We start from the raw sequence: 15379 nt of genomic DNA, 5'->3' as shown, positions 1-15379 counted from the left end.
GTCTGATTCAGGACCCAAGATCTACGCCACAGGCGTCTGCGCACAGTCGAGCATGTGTGTTGAATAACGGTGCTGATAGCCACGTATCATTTCAAGTAGATTTGATTCCTTTCGGAGACAATTTTTCATTGAATAGGATTGTAGCTCGTTTGTGGCAGCAGGAAACAAGCTGTAGTGAAAAGGGCCTTCCATAGATGGTCGCAGGTCCCATAAGTATTGTATGGCTCGTAACGCGTTGTGTGGAGCCCGGCTAGCTCAGTCGGTAGAGCATGAGACTCTTAATCTCAGGGTCGTGGGTTCGAGCCCCACGCTGGGCGGCGCAAAATTTTGTGTCTACGCGCATGCAACCTGCGCCCCTCTCGTGAGCCTTGCGTAATAAACGTAACGGGTTACGACGATGCCTAGCTTCGTATGAATATCAGAGGAATGGATTTTGAAGCTGAAAGTAACTCTGAAATGAAATAAATGTGTTGTTTTGGAATTTTAGGTGTACATCGATATCGTGTGAGATGTGTAGGAAAGGAGCAGCTGTGCTAACTAAATACAAATAATGGTCGCTAATGCGGTGCGTTTCCAGCTGAAGGGCTCCGATTCACTACTCCATTAGAATAAAGTACCCGAAAAGTGCACTAGGCGGCGCCTCCTTGGCTCAGTGGCAGAGCGCTGGTCTAGTAAACCAGAGGTCGTGAGTTCGATCCTCACAGGAGGCAAACGAATTTTGTAACAGCCCCTTCTACCGTAGCCCTTTCGAAAAAAGCGGTCAAGAATAAAAAAAATTATGAATGGTTGCGGTATTTAAGAATTTCTCTCGCAAATGAAAAGTGCGAAAGGTGCTATTAAAGTAGGCACCAGAAACTGCTGCTTGTGGCAGTCTCTGGAGAATGCCGACGTGAAATACTTAGTTCTTGTGAAGTAATTTCTTCCCCTGGTAGAGACCCTCGCGGCTGTCGTCGTCGTCGGCACCGCCGCCGCTTTGGTAATAGCGGCAACTCGCCATTGTATGACATATGGTGAGGTACCTTCTGCAACCGACTGAGATGGCAGTAAGCGATTGAAGCTGATTTGCAACCTCTTGTTTGATCAGCGTCATAAGGGCTTGAATGTAACTTGCGATGGGACACAGCAAGAAGTAGCGTCGCATTTTTAGTACTGAAATTGGAGATGGAGAATTGCGTCAAAGATGGGAAATTCATTCCGGCAAGCGCACAAATGGCGAAAATGAGGTGTGTGTGGGTAAGCACATTGCGCCAGTGACCGTGTGGCCTAATGGACAGTCTACTCGCGGCTGGCGAGGTGAGCGGCCGTGCGCTGTTTACGTCCTCGCTGTTCCGGCCAGCTCCGCGGCGAGTGGTGAGTCAACACGGTGGGACTAGCCGTTTCTCGAGGAATTTAATCATGTACACGTGGTAACGATGGAGTCTCATTTCCGTACAAATACACTGAAATTTAGTTTCGACGACCATTATGCACGACCTAAGCCATACGAAGTAGAGGCCTTTTTGCGCGATGTAGTGAAGTTACAATTTGGCGACGTTATCGGTATCCATTTGTCGATAGTTAGCCGAACAGTCTATGTGAAGATGTCGAACACAGACTGCTGTGCACGAGTAATAGCCTCTTCGGGAGGTCGATTTAAGTTCACCCATTGTGACGGTAACGTGGGGGATGTGACGGTTGAAATGGCGGGACTTGGCGTCAGGACCATTAGGATCTTTGAGCTTCCGTTTGAGGTGCCTGCAGGGCAGATCAATCAAGTTCTTACTACATATGGCACGGTCTTAAGTAATACAGCGGAGAAGTGGACAACTTTCAATACCTTCCCTGTTCTCAATGGGGTGCGGCAGATCAAAATTGATCTTCGGCGTCACGTCCCTTCATATATATACGTCAGTGGATGTAGAGCCATTGTCATGTATGACGGGCAACCCCGAACGTGCTCAGGTTGTGGTAAGGAAGGCCATGTTCGCTCGGACTGCATGCAGCGGAGGATAGCGCAGTTACCAGTGGGAGAATCCGAAAGACCTGCGACTATGCAGTCGTTGCCGGTAAGTTACGTTGCGGCAGTCAGAGGACCGGAACCGGATCACTTACTAGTAGAGGAGGCGGCTCCTCGCCCGTCACCACCTGAGACCAACGTTGCGCCCATAGTCACGAACCAGATAACGGCGACAAACTTATCCGCTGCCCAGTCAGAGCAACAGGTAACTCCCGATGACGAGGGCCATGCCGCAGTTGCTGCGGCTGAAAACGTCGTGCTCCAGGATCCGGAGGGCCCGCAGGAGCCGGACCAGACCGTATCTTCCGATAATGAGATGGGCCGACCACGGCACTCACCCCGCAGACGCAAAAAACAACGGATTGCGCCCCCGAACGCGGACCAGACGGCGAAGGAGGTGCGAGAAAAGGCTCAGCGGGTTGCCCGCACACTTGGAGGAACACCGGTAGCACAAGACGATGGCATCCACCAGGTCCTCATTCCGGCGGACATTCTTGCGACGGCCGAGCCACCTACCCCTCCCACCGAACGGATGGTAGTGCACGCGACACGGGAGGTGACCCCGCATGACATACCCATGCAGACACTTGACGGCGACACGACGGAGGTTGGCCTCCGGGCGACCGGCAACTGGGCCGATGATGTGGAAAACGTTCCGCCAGGAGGGGACTTGAATGACGATCCTATGGTTGGTGTGGGGACAGCGGTCATGCGCGGGGTCGGGGATGATACGGATGGGCTTCCCCCCCGCCCCAGCGACCACTAATCTATAGTGTGTGTAGTCACAGAAAAGGCCTTCCTTTCTTCCATCCGCGAATGACTTCTGCACAAGCTTACAGGATAGGGACTGTCAACATCAACAGTATCAGCAGCAATCTTAAGCTACAGACCTTCCGTGATATGTTATATGCGGCCGAACTCGACGTGGTCTTACTACAAGAGGTGAAGAACATAGACCTCGCCACGATTAGTGGATATATAGCCTTCACTCATCCCGGGACTGTGCAAGAACTTGGAACAGCCATCCTCACAAAGGAAGGGATACTAGCGACTGACGTAGAGTACCTCCCAACGGCGAGAGGTATGGCACTCACCATTTACGATACTCGTATTGTCAACGTCTATGCCCCTTCAGGGACTGGTAATAGACCGCAACGGGCGGCGTTTTTTAACGATGCTATTGCACCATTGCTTGTAGGCCATTACGACCACATTATATTCGGTGGCGATTACAACTGCGTCCTATCGCCGAAAGACCAGACGCCACATTTTAACACTTGTCCGGATCTAGCGGCTATAATACGGGACTTTCATTTTATTGATACCTGGGAACACGTCAATGGCGATAGGCCAGGATTCACGCATATCACGACTCACTCCGCCAGCCGACTCGATCGTATTTACGTCACGCTGGATTTAAGTCGAAGACTTTTGCAGACGGAGATATGGCCGACCGTCTTCTCTGACCACGCGGCGTACATTTGTACACTCAACCTCCAACGCCAAGGGACGTACCGTGGAAGAGGATACTGGAAGTTGAATGTATCGCATTTGGACGAACAGGCATGCCATGAACTCTTCGCTGCGTCTTGGGCGGCTTGTGAGAGAAGGTTTTCTCAATATGCCTCGGCGTTGGAATGGTGGCTAAACTGTGCAAAACCGACGATCAGGAAGGCCTTTATGGGATACTCCCGTGACAGGAAGGAATGGTACACCAGGACGGTCGAGTTCTATTTCCAGGTCCTTCGAGACTTATACCGCCCGGACGCGTCGATTATAGACAATCACCAGGAAATACAACGGATAAAAGCCACGATTACGGCTTTGACGCGTCAAAAGCTCATCGGGTGCAAAGTCAGGGCGCGACTTCGTGACGGTGTCGCAGGCGAGCAACCTTCCATCTATCACGTACTTAAGGAGCGGACAGGTCGCCGCAGGAAACTGGTCACTGAACTACGGACGGAGGACGGATGTTTGTTGTTGCAGCAGCGTGAGATATCAGCTGAGATGAAGCACTATTATGCGACGCTATACGCCGCTGGCCCTGTGGATCACGAGGCGATGGAGGCTTTACTGTCGGGTATAACCCGCAAGGTGAATCAGACGGAAGCACTTCAATTGTTGGCTGAACCTACAGAAGAGGAAGTAGAAGATGCACTGCTGACGGGCCCTGAGAACAAGTCACCTGGTCCAGACGGCCTACCGGTGGAGTTCTATCGCACATTTAAACGACTGTTGTTACCGAAACTGACGTGCATATGCCAGGAATTAATGGACCCCGACAAAGACATCCCGCGACAATTCAGTGAGGGCTTGATCATACCGGTTCCTAAGTCACCATTGGCGCAATCCGCAAAACACTACCGCCCGCTCACACTTCTAAACTGTGATTATAAGATCTTTGCAAGGATTATAGCTAGGAGACTCAAACCGGTGATGAACACGGTTACAGCCCCGCCACAAACGAGTGTCGGTATAGGCCGCAACATTCACGACACCTTGTGTGACTATCGCGACGTCATAACGGTAGCTGCCGCCTGTCGCATTCCGTGCGCCTTGGTTGCTCTCGATTTTGACAAAGCATTCGACCGTGTGAACCATGAGTATTACTGAAAACCATGCAGACAATGAACTTCCCCCACCGTTTCCTCACCATCATCGCACGACTGCTGCGCCACTCCCAGTCCACGATTTTGCTCAACGGGCGATCAGTGGGGCCGATAACTATTGAAAGTTCGGTCAGACAGGGCTGCCCTATGTCGATGGCGCTGTTTGCTATAGCCATCGAGCCGCTATTAACAGCGCTGACCTCACACCTCCAGGGTGTCCTGATGTATGGTCACAAGTTTGTATGCCGCGCCTACGCGGATGATGTGGCCTTTCTTGTGCGAACCACGTCTGAGATACGGACGGCGATGGACATAGTAGAGCAGTATAGGAAGGCGGCGGGGGCTCAGTTGAATGTAATGAAGTCCGGTGTCCTGAACATCGGTCGCGGATTGAAGGCCCCTATTCCTGGACAGATCAAGGTGATCACGGTCATGAAGTGCTTGGGAGTGAAATTTACTCGTGACATCCGACGCACGATTGCAATCAATTACAAAGATTTGCTAAATACAGTGCGCGCGAGCATACGTCAACATACCCTCAGGTCGCTGGACGAAATACAACGCGTGGCCTTGGTGAACATTTATCTCGTCTCTAAAGTTAACTATGTGGCACGCGTACTCCCGCTACCCCTCCCGATGGCAAGCAGATTGTTAGCTGCCTTCGGCCACTTTGTCAGCCGCGGCCACATTTTCAAAGTCAAGTATTCTACGTTGACTCTGCCGTCGGCGTCAGGTGGTCTCAACCTCACCGACGTCTATACGAAGACACGGGCCCTGTACGTCAGTTCTACATTTAGCAGGTGGAAGAATTCGCCCAATAGTATCACCACTTTTCTATTGAACGAAATAAAGCCGGCTAATCTTGACGCGCCTGTGGATGTTCATCACATACCAGACGACCTTCATCATATCAAGCAATTTTTGCTTGACTATAGCTACATCCGCCTGGGAATGCCTGAGGAACAGATAGTCACAGTGCGAGCAGTGTACAAATATTTGCTCACGACGCACGCTCGAAACAGTATTGAAGTTAAGTACCCCGAGGCAGTCTGGCCACGTGTATGGAGAAGTGTTCATCATCCACATTTGCCAACGGGAGTGAGAGCATTGTGGTATTACGTGGTCAATAGGAAACTTCCCACGACTTCCCGCTTACATTCGATACATTTGGCTGATACTTCCCTTTGTGCAACCTGTAACGTGCAAGATACTGATGAACACACATTCGTATGCGGTACGGCGCAAGACATCTGGAAAGCGGTTAGAAACCTCTTGGCATTTCTACAACGCACGTCCCCTCAAGCCATCACCCTTAAGAGTCTACTTCTACCGGACGATGACCTCTACCCTACCACGAAACGAAATGCCGTAACCTGGCTGAAAGGACAAGCAATCTACTATATTATTACAAACTCAGAACGTAGTATTGGAGACTTTTCGACATATTTACAAACACAGCACGATGGACTTCGCAAACTTCCACATTACAAACAGGAATACGCAAATTTTCTCATTAAAGCGATCATGGATCCCCCACAGAATTGGCGGGTGTAAAGCTAAGAGTAGACAAGACAGGACAGTAAAGAGAAGAGACCACACGATGAAACAGGACGAACTCGCAACGGAGTGAACACATTGCAACCCGAGAAGCCGACCTTACAGTTTTCCGACGTAAGAGGGCCCCTAAAGTACGGTTGCCAAAGGTAATTTGAAAAAAATAACGAACAACCACAATGCCGATGGAGGCGGCACATACAGAGGATTTCTTCTCGGAGATGGCATTCATGAGTCGAAGCCACTCATCCCTTTTGTTTTCATTTACTTTATGTTATACCATTAAAAAAAAAAAAAAAAAAAAAAAAAAAAAAAAAAAAAAAAAAAACTAATAAATTTAAAGCGTAGAAGCTAAAAAAAAAAAAAAAAAAAAAAAAAAAAAAAATGGATAAGGCGTCGGACTTTGGATCCGAAGATAGCAGGTTCGAATCCTGTCACGGTCGACTTTTTCCAGTTCTGCAAAAGATGCATGCTGTTTTACTGTGTTGTTTGAGTACTACAAAACTAGTTGAAAGTTGCTCCTGCCCGCTTCCTGGCTGCAAACCGGCGTCTACCTGAAGCACAAGCAAGACAAGGGGGTTCTGTAGCGAAATTTTCGGCACTGTGCCGATCAGGAGAGTTTTTGTTGGAACTACTGCGTCTGATTCAGGACCCAAGATCTACGCCACAGGCGTCTGCGCACAGTCGAGCATGTGTGTTGAATAACGGTGCTGATAGCCACGTATCATTTCAAGTAGATTTGATTCCTTTCGGAGACAATTTTTCATTGAATAGGATTGTAGCTCGTTTGTGGCAGCAGGAAACAAGCTGTAGTGAAAAGGGCCTTCCATAGATGGTCGCAGGTCCCATAAGTATTGTATGGCTCGTAACGCGTTGTGTGGAGCCCGGCTAGCTCAGTCGGTAGAGCATGAGACTCTTAATCTCAGGGTCGTGGGTTCGAGCCCCACGCTGGGCGGCGCAAAATTTTGTGTCTACGCGCATGCAACCTGCGCCCCTCTCGTGAGCCTTGCGTAATAAACGTAACGGGTTACGACGATGCCTAGCTTCGTATGAATATCAGAGGAATGGTTTTTGAAGCTGAAAGTAACTCTGAAATGAAATAAATGTGTTGTTTTGGAATTTTAGGTGTACATCGATATCGTGTGAGATGTGTAGGAAAGGAGCAGCTGTGCTAACTAAATACAAATAATGGTCGCTAATGCGGTGCGTTTCCAGCTGAAGGGCTCCGATTCACTACTCCATTAGAATAAAGTACACGAAAAGTGCACTAGGCGGCGCCTCCTTATCTCAGTGGCAGAGCGCTGTTCTAGTAAACCAGAGGTCGTGAGTTCGATCCTCACAGGAGGCAAACGAATTTTGTAACAGCCCCTTCTACCGTAGCCCTTTCGAAAAAAGCGGTCAAGAATAAAAAAAATTATGAATGGTTACGGTATTTAAGAATTTCTCTCGCAAATGAAAAGTGCGAAAGGTGCTATTAAAGTAGGCACCAGAAACTGCTGCTTGTGGCAGTCTCTGGAGAATGCCGACGTGAAATACTTAGTTCTTGTGAAGTAATTTCTACCCCTGGTAGAGACCCCCGCGGCTGTCGTCGTCGTCGGCGCCGCCGCCGCTTTGGTAATAGCGGCAACTCGCCATTGTATGACATATGGTGAGGTACCTTCTGCAACCGACTGAGATGGCAGTAAGCGATTGAAGCTGATTTGCAACTTCTTGTTTGATCAGCGTCATAAGGGCTTGAATGTAACTTGCGATGGGACACAGCAAGAAGTAGCGTCGCATTTTTAGTACTGAAATTGGAGATGGAGAATTGCGTCAAAGATGGGAAATTCATTCCGGCAAGCGCACAAATGGCGAAAATGAGGTGTGTGTGGGTAAGCACATTGCGCCAGTAACCGTGTGGCCTAATGGATAAGGCGTCGGACTTTGGATCCGAAGATAGCAGGTTCGAATCCTGTCACGGTCGACTTTTTCCAGTTCTGCAAAAGATGCATGCTGTTTTACTGTGTTGTTTGAGTACTACAAAACTAGTTGAAAGTTGCTCCTGCCCGCTTCCTGGCTGCAAACCGGCGTCTACCTGAAGCACAAGCAAGACAAGGGGGTTCTGTAGCGAAATTTTCGGCACTGTGCCGATCAGGAGAGTTTTTGTTGGAACTACTGCGTCTGATTCAGGACCCAAGATCTACGCCACAGGCGTCTGCGCACAGTCGAGCATGTGTGTTGAATAACGGTGCTGATAGCCACGTATCATTTCAAGTAGATTTGATTCCTTTCGGAGACAATTTTTCATTGAATAGGATTGTAGCTCGTTTGTGGCAGCAGGAAACAAGCTGTAGTGAAAAGGGCCTTCCATAGATGGTCGCAGGTCCCATAAGTATTGTATGGCTCGTAACGCGTTGTGTGGAGCCCGGCTAGCTCAGTCGGTAGAGCATGAGACTCTTAATCTCAGGGTCGTGGGTTCGAGCCCCACGCTGGGCGGCGCAAAATTTTGTGTCTACGCGCATGCAACCTGCGCCCCTCTCGTGAGCCTTGCGTAATAAACGTAACGGGTTACGACGATGCCTAGCTTCGTATGAATATCAGAGGAATGGTTTTTGAAGCTGAAAGTAACTCTGAAATGAAATAAATGTGTTGTTTTGGAATTTTAGGTGTACATCGATATCGTGTGAGATGTGTAGGAAAGGAGCAGCTGTGCTAACTAAATGCAAATAATGGTCGCTAATGCGGTGCGTTTCCAGCTGAAGGGCTCCGATTCACTACTCCATTAGAATAAAGTACCCGAAAAGTGCACTAGGCGGCGCCTCCTTAGCTCAGTGGCAGAGCGCTGTTCTCGTAAACCAGAGGTCGTGAGTTCGATCCTCACAGGAGGCAAACGAATTTTGTAACAGCCCCTTCTACCGTAGGCCTTTCGAAAAAAGCGGTCAAGAATAAAAAAAATTATGAATGGGTGCGGTATTTAAGAAATTCTCTCGCAAATGAAAAGTGCGAAAGGTGCTATTAAAGTAGGCACCAGAAACTGCTGCTTTTGGCAGTCTCTGGAGAATGCCGACGTGAAATACTTAGTTCTTGTGAAGTAATTTCTACCCCTGGTAGAGACCCTCGCGGCTGTCGTCGTCGTCGTCGGCGCCGCCGCCGCTTTGGTAATAGCGGCAACTCGCCATTGTATGACATATGGTGAGGTACCTTCTGCAACCGACTGAGATGGCAGTAAGCGATTGAAGCTGATTTGCAACCTCTTGTTTGATCAGCGTCATAAGGGCTTGAATGTAACTTGCGATGGGACACAGCAAGAAGTAGCGTCGCATTTTTAGTACTGAAATTGGAGATGGAGAATTGCGTCAAAGATGGGAAATTCATTCCGGCAAGCGCACAAATGGCGAAAATGAGGTGTGTGTGGGTAAGCACATTGCGCCAGTGACCGTGTGGCCTAATGGATAGGGCGTCGGACTTTGGATCCGAAGATAGCAGGTTCGAATCCTGTCACGGTCGACTTTTTCCAGTTCTGCAAAAGATGCATGCTGTTTTACTGTGTTGTTTGAGTACTACAAAACTAGTTGAAAGTTGCTCCTGCCCGCTTCCTGGCTGCAAACCGGCGTCTACCTGAAGCACAAGCAAGACAAGGGGGTTCTGTAGCGAAATTTTCGGCACTGTGCCGATCAGGAGAGTTTTTGTTGGAACTACTGCGTCTGATTCAGGACCCAAGATCTACGCCACAGGCGTCTGCGCACAGTCGAGCATGTGTGTTGAATAACGGTGCTGATAGCCACGTATCATTTCAAGTAGATTTGATTCCTTTCGGAGACAATTTTTCATTGAATAGGATTGTAGCTCGTTTGTGGCAGCAGGAAACAAGCTGTAGTGAAAAGGGCCTTCCATAGATGGTCGCAGGTCCCATAAGTATTGTATGGCTCGTAACGCGTTGTGTGGAGCCCGGCTAGCTCAGTCGGTAGAGCATGAGACTCTTAATCTCAGGGTCGTGGGTTCGAGCCCCACGCTGGGCGGCGCAAAATTTTGTGTCTACGCGCATGCAACCTGCGCCCCTCTCGTGAGCCTTGCGTAATAAACGTAACGGGTTACGACGATGCCTAGCTTCGTATGAATATCAGAGGAATGGTTTTTGAAGCTGAAAGTAACTCTGAAATGAAATAAATGTGTTGTTTTGGAATTTTAGGTGTACATCGATATCGTGTGAGATGTGTAGGAAAGGAGCAGCTGTGCTAACTAAATGCAAATAATGGTCGCTAATGCGGTGCGTTTCCAGCTGAAGGGCTCCGATTCACTACTCCATTAGAATAAAGTACCCGAAAAGTGCACTAGGCGGCGCCTCCTTATCTCAGTGGCAGAGCGCTGTTCTAGTAAACCAGAGGTCGTGAGTTCGATCCTCACAGGAGGCAAACGAATTTTGTAACAGCCCCTTCTACCGTAGCCCTTTCGAAAAAAGCGGTCAAGAATAAAAAAAATTATGAATGGGTGCGGTATTTAAGAAATTCTCTCGCAAATGAAAAGTGCGAAAGGTGCTATTAAAGTAGGCACCAGAAACTGCTGCTTTTGGCAGTCTCTGGAGAATGCCGACGTGAAATACTTAGTTCTTGTGAAGTAATTTCTACCCCTGGTAGAGACCCTCGCGGCTGTCGTCGTCGTCGTCGTCGGCGCCGCCGCCGCTTTGGTAATAGCGGCAACTCGCCATTGTATGACATATGGTGAGGTACCTTCTGCAACCGACTGAGATGGCAGTAAGCGATTGAAGCTGATTTGCAACCTCTTGTTTGATCAGCGTCATAAGGGCTTGAATGTAACTTGCGATGGGACACAGCAAGAAGTAGCGTCGCATTTTTAGTACTGAAATTGGAGATGGAGAATTGCGTCAAAGATGGGAAATTCATTCCGGCAAGCGCACAAATGGCGAAAATGAGGTGTGTGTGGGTAAGCACATTGCGCCAGTGACCGTGTGGCCTAATGGATAAGGCGTCGGACTTTGGATCCGAAGATAGCAGGTTCGAATCCTGTCACGGTCGACTTTTTCCAGTTCTGCAAAAGATGCATGCTGTTTTACTGTGTTGTTTGAGTACTACAAAACTAGTTGAAAGTTGCTCCTGCCCGCTTCCTGGCTGCAAACCGGCGTCTACCTGAAGCACAAGCAAGACAAGGGGGTTCTGTAGCGAAATTTTCGGCACTGTGCCGATCAGGAGAGTTTTTGTTGGAACTACTGCGTCTGATTCAGGACCCAAGATCTACGCCACAGGCGTCTGCGCACAGTCGAGCATGTGTGTTGAATAACGGTGCTGATAGCCACGTATCATTTCAAGTAGATTTGATTCCTTTCGGAGACAATTTTTCATTGAATAGGATTGTAGCTCGTTTGTGGCAGCAGGAAACAAGCTGTAGTGAAAAGGGCCTTCCATAGATGGTCGCAGGTCCCATAAGTATTGTATGGCTCGTAACGCGTTGTGTGGAGCCCGGCTAGCTCAGTCGGTAGAGCATGAGACTCTTAATCTCAGGGTCGTGGGTTCGAGCCCCACGCTGGGCGGCGCAAAATTTTGTGTCTACGCGCATGCAACCTGCGCCCCTCTCGTGAGCCTTGCGTAATAAACGTAACGGGTTACGACGATGCCTAGCTTCGTATGAATATCAGAGGAATGGTTTTTGAAGCTGAAAGTAACTCTGAAAAGAAATAAATGTGTTGTTTTGGAATTTTAGGTGTACATCGATATCGTGTGAGATGTGTAGGAAAGGAGCAGCTGTGCTAACTAAATGCAAATAATGGTCGCTAATGCGGTGCGTTTCCAGCTGAAGGGCTCCGATTCACTACTCCATTAGAATAAAGTACCCGAAAAGTGCACTAGGCGGCGCCTCCTTATCTCAGTGGCAGAGCGCTGTTCTAGTAAACCAGAGGTCGTGAGTTCGATCCTCACAGGAGGCAAACGAATTTTGTAACAGCCCCTTCTACCGTAGCCCTTTCGAAAAAAGCGGTCAAGAATAAAAAAAATTATGAATGGGTGCGGTATTTAAGAAATTCTCTCGCAAATGAAAAGTGCGAAAGGTGCTATTAAAGTAGGCACCAGAAACTGCTGCTTTTGGCAGTCTCTGGAGAATGCCGACGTGAAATACTTAGTTCTTGTGAAGTAATTTCTACCCCTGGTAGAGACCCTCGCGGCTGTCGTCGTCGTCGTCGTCGGCGCCGCCGCCGCTTTGGTAATAGCGGCAACTCGCCATTGTATGACATATGGTGAGGTACCTTCTGCAACCGACTGAGATGGCAGTAAGCGATTGAAGCTGATTTGCAACCTCTTGTTTGATCAGCGTCATAAGGGCTTGAATGTAACTTGCGATGGGACACAGCAAGAAGTAGCGTCGCATTTTTAGTACTGAAATTGGAGATGGAGAATTGCGTCAAAGATGGGAAATTCATTCCGGCAAGCGCACAAATGGCGAAAATGAGGTGTGTGTGGGTAAGCACATTGCGCCAGTGACCGTGTGGCCTAATGGATAAGGCGTCGGACTTTGGATCCGAAGATAGCAGGTTCGAATCCTGTCACGGTCGACTTTTTCCAGTTCTGCAAAAGATGCATGCTGTTTTACTGTGTTGTTTGAGTACTACAAAACTAGTTGAAAGTTGCTCCTGCCCGCTTCCTGGCTGCAAACCGGCGTCTACCTGAAGCACAAGCAAGACAAGGGGGTTCTGTAGCGAAATTTTCGGCACTGTGCCGATCAGGAGAGTTTTTGTTGGAAATACTGCGTCTGATTCAGGACCCAAGATCTACGCCACAGGCGTCTGCGCACAGTCGAGCATGTGTGTTGAATAACGGTGCTGATAGCCACGTATCATTTCAAGTAGATTTGATTCCTTTCGGAGACAATTTTTCATTGAATAGGATTGTAGCTCGTTTGTGGCAGCAGGAAACAAGCTGTAGTGAAAAGGGCCTTCCATAGATGGTCGCAGGTCCCATAAGTATTGTATGGCTCGTAACGCATTGTGTGGAGCCCGGCTAGCTCAGTCGGTAGAGCATGAGACTCTTAATCTCAGGGTCGTGGGTTCGAGCCCCACGCTGGGCGGCGCAAAATTTTGTGTCTACGCGCATGCAACCTGCGCCCCTCTCGTGAGCCTTGCGTAAAAAACGTAACGGGTTACGACGATGCCTAGCTTCGTATGAATATCAGAGGAATGGTTTTTGAAGCTGAAAGTAACTCTGAAATGAAATAAATGTGTTGTTTTGGAATTTTAGGTGTACATCGATATCGTGTGAGATGTGTAGGAAAGGAGCAGCTGTGCTAACTAAATACAAATAATGGTCGCTAATGCGGTGCGTTTCCAGCTGAAGGGCTCCGATTCACTACTCCATTAGAATAAAGTACCCGAAAAGTGCACTAGGCGGCGCCTCCTTATCTCAGTGGCAGAGCGCTGGTCTAGTAAACCAGAGGTCGTGAGTTCGATCCTCACAGGAGGCAAACGAATTTTGTAACAGCCCCTTCTACCGTAGCCCTTTCGAAAAAAGCGGTCAAGAATAAAAAAAATTATGAATGGTTGCGGTATTTAAGAATTTCTCTCGCAAATGAAAAGTGCGAAAGGTGCTATTAAAGTAGGCACCAGAAACTGCTGCTTCTATGATCTCATCCCCTTCCCCCACCTCCTCCTTTTCCTTGAAAGGATTCGTATCCTGTACACCTCACGTAAACTTGATCCTCCTCACCCGCTCGTTTCCCCACTCCTCTCCCACCCCCGCCCGCTGCCGCGCCTGTATTCGCACGTCCCACCCGGTCTCCATCTCTCCACCCTCCATGCCCTCTCCCAAGGTGGCTTCCGCCGGCTCCCTCTCCCTGATGATGTCCTCGTCCCCTCCATCTACCCCTCCTATCAACTTTGACCCTGCCCCACCTCCCACTTCCCGTGTCCTTTCCTTTCGGCACCCTCCCTCCCTTCTCTTCTCTTCCCTTCTTTTCCCATCTCCCTGTCCCCTCCCTTCCCCCTCTTCCCACGGGCTTCCTCTCCCCCTTCCTCCCTCCCCCTATCTCCCCTGCCCGTGGCATCTCTGCTCTCCCCTCTCGCCCTCCCACTCCCCTCCCTCCTCCTCCTCTCTTGGCAGGTCCCCGGACTCGCACACGTATAGTGACCATTCGCGCGCCGGAGATCGTCGCCTTTTGTGCTTCGTGTGTGTGACGTCATATAGTGTTTTTGGTGTCCGCCGTCCCACTCCTACGTTCACTTGTGCCGTCGGACTCACCAGTGTTCTGTGCGCCGTGCCAAAGTGTTTTCAGTGTTGTTATCGTCACATGTGAACGACTCCGTGTTTTTTATGTCTCTGTGACCTCTCTCTTTTGCCCATCACTTTGTTCATAGTCATTCACCATGTTTCATACTCTTGTAAAACGCTATGGCTGAAGAGCGGCGTAGTGTGCCGCTGCCAGCCTACCTGAATTGTACAGGTTTTAAAATAACAATAAAGTAAAAAAAAAAAAAAAAAACTGCTGCTTGTGGCAGTCTCTGGAGAATGCCGACGTGAAATACTTAGTTCTTGTGAAGTAATTTCTACCCCTGGTAGAGACCCTCGCGGCTGTCGTCGTCGTCGGCGCCGCCGCCGCTTTGGTAATAGCGGCAACTCGCCATTGTATGACATATGGTGAGGTACCTTCTGCAACCGACTGAGATGGCAGTAAGCGATTGAAGCTGATTTGCAACCTCTTGTTTGATCAGCGTCATAAGGGCTTGAATGTAACTTGCGATGGGACACTGCAAGAAGTAGCGTCGCATTTTTAGTACTGAAATTGGAGATGGAGAATTGCGTCAAAGATGGGAAATTCATTCCGGCAAGCGCACAAATGGTGAAAATGAGGTGTGTGTGGGTAAGCACATTGCGCCAGTGACCGTGTGGCCTAATGGATAAGGCGTCGGACTTTGGATCCGAAGATTGCAGGTTCGAATCCTGTCACGGTCGACTTTTTCCAGTTCTGCAAAAGATGCATGCTGTTTTACTGTGTTGTTTGAGTACTACAAAACTAGTTGAAAGTTGCTCCTGCCCGCTTCCTGGCTGCAAACCGGCGTCTACCTGAAGCACAAGCAAGACAAGGGGGTTCTGTAGCGAAATTTTCGGCACTGTGCCGATCAGGAGAGTTTTTGTTGGAACTACTGCGTCTGATTCAGGACCCAAGAGCTACGCCACAGGCGTCTGCGCACAGTCGAGCATGTGTGTTGAATAACGGCGCTGATAGCCACGTATCATTTCAAGTA

General features: G+C 49.1%; 17 non-coding genes across 17 annotated transcripts; all 17 read left to right on the top strand.

Annotated features, from left to right (window-relative positions):
* The first annotated feature begins 244 nt into the window (after positions 1-244).
* On the top strand, positions 245-317 carry Trnak-cuu (transfer RNA lysine (anticodon CUU)). Its single transcript has one exon. It is a non-coding gene; the product is annotated as a tRNA-Lys (tRNA).
* Positions 318-638: 321 nt separating this feature from the next.
* Positions 639-710, top strand: Trnat-agu (transfer RNA threonine (anticodon AGU)). Its single transcript has one exon. It is a non-coding gene; the product is annotated as a tRNA-Thr (tRNA).
* A 6331-nt stretch (positions 711-7041) lies between these two features.
* On the top strand, positions 7042-7114 carry Trnak-cuu (transfer RNA lysine (anticodon CUU)). Its single transcript has one exon. It is a non-coding gene; the product is annotated as a tRNA-Lys (tRNA).
* A 321-nt stretch (positions 7115-7435) lies between these two features.
* On the top strand, positions 7436-7507 carry Trnat-agu (transfer RNA threonine (anticodon AGU)). The gene has a single exon. It is a non-coding gene; the product is annotated as a tRNA-Thr (tRNA).
* Positions 7508-8049: 542 nt separating this feature from the next.
* On the top strand, positions 8050-8122 carry Trnaq-uug (transfer RNA glutamine (anticodon UUG)). The gene has a single exon. It is a non-coding gene; the product is annotated as a tRNA-Gln (tRNA).
* A 439-nt stretch (positions 8123-8561) lies between these two features.
* On the top strand, positions 8562-8634 carry Trnak-cuu (transfer RNA lysine (anticodon CUU)). The gene has a single exon. It is a non-coding gene; the product is annotated as a tRNA-Lys (tRNA).
* A 321-nt stretch (positions 8635-8955) lies between these two features.
* Trnat-cgu (transfer RNA threonine (anticodon CGU)) lies at positions 8956-9027 on the top strand. Its single transcript has one exon. It is a non-coding gene; the product is annotated as a tRNA-Thr (tRNA).
* Positions 9028-9572: 545 nt separating this feature from the next.
* On the top strand, positions 9573-9645 carry Trnaq-uug (transfer RNA glutamine (anticodon UUG)). The gene has a single exon. It is a non-coding gene; the product is annotated as a tRNA-Gln (tRNA).
* A 439-nt stretch (positions 9646-10084) lies between these two features.
* Trnak-cuu (transfer RNA lysine (anticodon CUU)) lies at positions 10085-10157 on the top strand. Its single transcript has one exon. It is a non-coding gene; the product is annotated as a tRNA-Lys (tRNA).
* Positions 10158-10478: 321 nt separating this feature from the next.
* On the top strand, positions 10479-10550 carry Trnat-agu (transfer RNA threonine (anticodon AGU)). Its single transcript has one exon. It is a non-coding gene; the product is annotated as a tRNA-Thr (tRNA).
* A 548-nt stretch (positions 10551-11098) lies between these two features.
* Positions 11099-11171, top strand: Trnaq-uug (transfer RNA glutamine (anticodon UUG)). Its single transcript has one exon. It is a non-coding gene; the product is annotated as a tRNA-Gln (tRNA).
* Positions 11172-11610: 439 nt separating this feature from the next.
* On the top strand, positions 11611-11683 carry Trnak-cuu (transfer RNA lysine (anticodon CUU)). The gene has a single exon. It is a non-coding gene; the product is annotated as a tRNA-Lys (tRNA).
* Positions 11684-12004: 321 nt separating this feature from the next.
* On the top strand, positions 12005-12076 carry Trnat-agu (transfer RNA threonine (anticodon AGU)). The gene has a single exon. It is a non-coding gene; the product is annotated as a tRNA-Thr (tRNA).
* A 548-nt stretch (positions 12077-12624) lies between these two features.
* Trnaq-uug (transfer RNA glutamine (anticodon UUG)) lies at positions 12625-12697 on the top strand. The gene has a single exon. It is a non-coding gene; the product is annotated as a tRNA-Gln (tRNA).
* Positions 12698-13136: 439 nt separating this feature from the next.
* On the top strand, positions 13137-13209 carry Trnak-cuu (transfer RNA lysine (anticodon CUU)). The gene has a single exon. It is a non-coding gene; the product is annotated as a tRNA-Lys (tRNA).
* A 321-nt stretch (positions 13210-13530) lies between these two features.
* Positions 13531-13602, top strand: Trnat-agu (transfer RNA threonine (anticodon AGU)). The gene has a single exon. It is a non-coding gene; the product is annotated as a tRNA-Thr (tRNA).
* A 1411-nt stretch (positions 13603-15013) lies between these two features.
* Trnaq-uug (transfer RNA glutamine (anticodon UUG)) lies at positions 15014-15086 on the top strand. The gene has a single exon. It is a non-coding gene; the product is annotated as a tRNA-Gln (tRNA).
* Positions 15087-15379: the final 293 nt, after the last annotated feature.

The sequence above is a fragment of the Schistocerca serialis genome, chromosome 7, assembly GCF_023864345.2.
Source record: "Schistocerca serialis cubense isolate TAMUIC-IGC-003099 chromosome 7, iqSchSeri2.2, whole genome shotgun sequence".
In the NCBI taxonomy this organism is placed as follows: Eukaryota; Metazoa; Arthropoda; class Insecta; order Orthoptera; family Acrididae; genus Schistocerca; species Schistocerca serialis.
This window is presented reverse-complemented; position numbering and strand designations above follow the sequence as displayed.